The sequence below is a fragment of the Propithecus coquereli genome, unplaced genomic scaffold (genome assembly GCF_000956105.1).
Source record: "Propithecus coquereli isolate 6110/MARCELLA unplaced genomic scaffold, Pcoq_1.0 Scaffold258, whole genome shotgun sequence".
NCBI lineage: Eukaryota > Metazoa > Chordata > Mammalia > Primates > Indriidae > Propithecus > Propithecus coquereli.
Genome location: NW_012148152.1, coordinates 2,104,162 through 2,106,997, shown reverse-complemented (window position 1 = coordinate 2,106,997; position 2,836 = coordinate 2,104,162). Strand labels below are relative to the sequence as shown.

The following is a 2,836-nucleotide window of genomic DNA, read 5'->3' as shown; positions in this document are numbered from 1 at the left end:
CAAACAGGCACTTTAATTTCTATTTAAAAACTCTGTGAATTTTAAATCAGACATTTCACAGTTGCATTTTGGGGCCTGCATATTATAGTTGCATATAATTAAATGAGGGTGAATGAATCAAACAAGAACTGAAGAATCATTTTTAATTTGTTTCACCTTCTAGATCTAAATGGCATCAAAAGTAGATCCATGCTGACCTGAGTTACAAATTTCAACATGTAAAAAAAAGTGTCCTCAGATTATTCCAGAAGTTTTAGCGTGTACTGTTTACAGCTAAGTAAACGTTTTCAAGCAGATCAAAAATTTTGTCTGCAAACAGGAGTAACTGCCTGGGTCATAGAATGTCTGGTTTGGATTGGAACTAGCTGTTGTCTTTGGGCATCGTGTTGTAATGAATGATGGAAGGTAATAACTAGAATGCGTTTTAGAAAATCACTTGGAACAAAATGCAGAAATGGTTGAGTAGTGGGTCTTTAGTCATGTTTTGTTTGCCCACGTAACGTGTTAAATTTATTTAAGCCAACATTTAAAAGTAAGAATTCCTGACTTCTTAGGAAGATTTCAAGTCTGAATTATTGAGTGTTGGCAGATGAGGATTAGCAGTTGACTCCATCAATCAGGGCAGGTGCTTCTCAGTTTGCCGAAGTCCCTACCACTCCCTGTTGTCTCACACAGGAAGTACTTATTTATATTTCTTACCTCACCCCTACAGGCTTTGGAGTTATAGGCCTATATTATAAATCCATACTCTCATTTTGAAGATGAGAAAAGTAACACGTACAAAGAGTGATTGATTCAAACTCAGCTTATGGCTCAGAAAGAGGTCCAACTAGAACTTAAGTCTGAAATGTTTTTTCCTCTGTTTTTAAATTGGCACCCAGGAAGCAGCTGGCTGATTCTCCCTCTCTTAGAGTCAATTTTGAGGCACAGAAGAGATTTTACAGGAAACATGTATCGTTCATTCTTTGGCTGTCTAATTGTCTCCAAATAACAAACAGAGGAATGGGTAGAATAAGATTAGAAACAAACAAACAAAAAAGAGAAAAACAAAATAGATGAGGGAATAACTCAAAGTAGTAATAATTGCCATTAATTGAGGATCTGCTATGTTCCAAGCCCTGTTCTTAATTCTTTACACATATTAATTAACCCTTCCAACAACCTTATTATCACTATCACCATTTTTCAAATAAAGAAATTTAGGGGCAGAGGTTAAGTAAGTTGCCTAAGGTCCCATAGCTGCTTGATGGTGGGGGGAGGATTTGAACACAGAAAGTCAGGTCCTGACCACTACACTATTTTGCTTCTGTGTATATGTCTATGTTATACACATCTGATTCCTTTCTGTTGTTCTCTTTTCCTCTTCCCCCTCCACATCTAACTTCTCTCAAGAGTATTGATATTGGGCTCCCTACTTGGATTTTCTGAGTCTTGCCAGAAACCACCTAGACTCTCATCATCACATTTAATTCCCTTGATTCGTACATCATGGGCTTTTTGGCAATTTTGAATAACAGCTGCACAGCTCCTTGTAGGTCATGTCAAATTTAGAGATCTCTAAAACTTATCTCAGAATGTTTGCTGCCACTCTCATTCGTGTGTATTACACTCGGATAATTTGATGAAAGTTGAGGGACTTATTTCTGAGACTGTACTAGTGTTATGTCTAGTAGGCTCAAAAACTTAAAAAGATCTCTTTTTATTTCTGTTACTTATGATGATATTAATTAGGCCATGGCTAACTCCTTCACTCTAATCTTCGGAAATTAAGTGGACAGGCTGATTGATAGATTTGTTTCTGTTAGATTAAAAAATTTGAACAGCATTACCATGTTCATGAATTTAGATGATACATTTGTATTAAGTGACCTAGCAGCTGGAGTTCTCCATGTAATATAGGGGGATGTGCTTGTAATATTGATTATACATCTGACTTCCCAGGAGGGGTGAGCCACAGCATTAATCAAAGGAGAGTTTAATAAACTCCTTGGGAGAAGGGTTATGGTTTCATTATTTAAAAATTCAGTGCAGACAGCTGTAGTTGAACTTTTACAGGCATTAATCCAAATAGATCATCTGGCAAAGACAGGAAATTATTCCTTGTATTTTACAACTAATATGCCAATTTATTAATTTTCAAGTTCACATAAATCCCACTGAGCTCAGTCGCAGCTAAGAATATATCTGGAGAATAACACCTTATGAATGTTGGGTTTTAATTTGAGCTGTAGTGGCTCCATTTGCAAGGGGATAATTGTATGCCATTTTATGCAAATAAGAAGAGACTTTTAGGTTTAGTAAAAAATAAAAGCAGAACATTTTTCTATACAAAGAAGAGGCTAAGAAAACTGGAGAAGGATAAAGCACATCGCAAGTAAATAAATCTTTCAACCTACAATTAACCTATATCAAATTTCCTTCTGTTTTTATATCAGGTATAATTGAATGATCTGGTTCTTTCAATTTTATAGTTATAGTAACAAGAACTAAGTGGAAAATGGGTATAATTTTGAGTATTAAGTATTTCTAGAAATGTGGAAGTAAGAGCTGATTTGACTTTTCATCTTGAAAAAATAACTTTTTATCAGTCCTACCATGCATTTTAAAATCACTTAAGTTGAAACTTGGCTATACTTTAAAAAATTGGAATTGTTTTCAAAATGAGGGTATTATAGGGGATTATACCATACCCTAGAGGTCTGAATTCAAACCACATAATCCTTGCTTGGTTTAAAGGGTATAGATATTTGATTTATGTACAGGTGCATGGGAATCCTGGCAGGCAAATATCTCTCTTTTCACCATTCATGTCAGATGGTACTCAGCACTGACAGAG

General features: G+C 35.4%; 1 protein-coding gene across 1 annotated transcript in view; it reads right to left on the bottom strand.

Moving 5' to 3' along the window:
* Nucleotides 1–2,836, bottom strand: part of LOC105812634 (contactin-5-like) — a 115,924-nt gene that overhangs the window by 88,509 nt on the left and 24,579 nt on the right. The window lies entirely within an intron of this gene.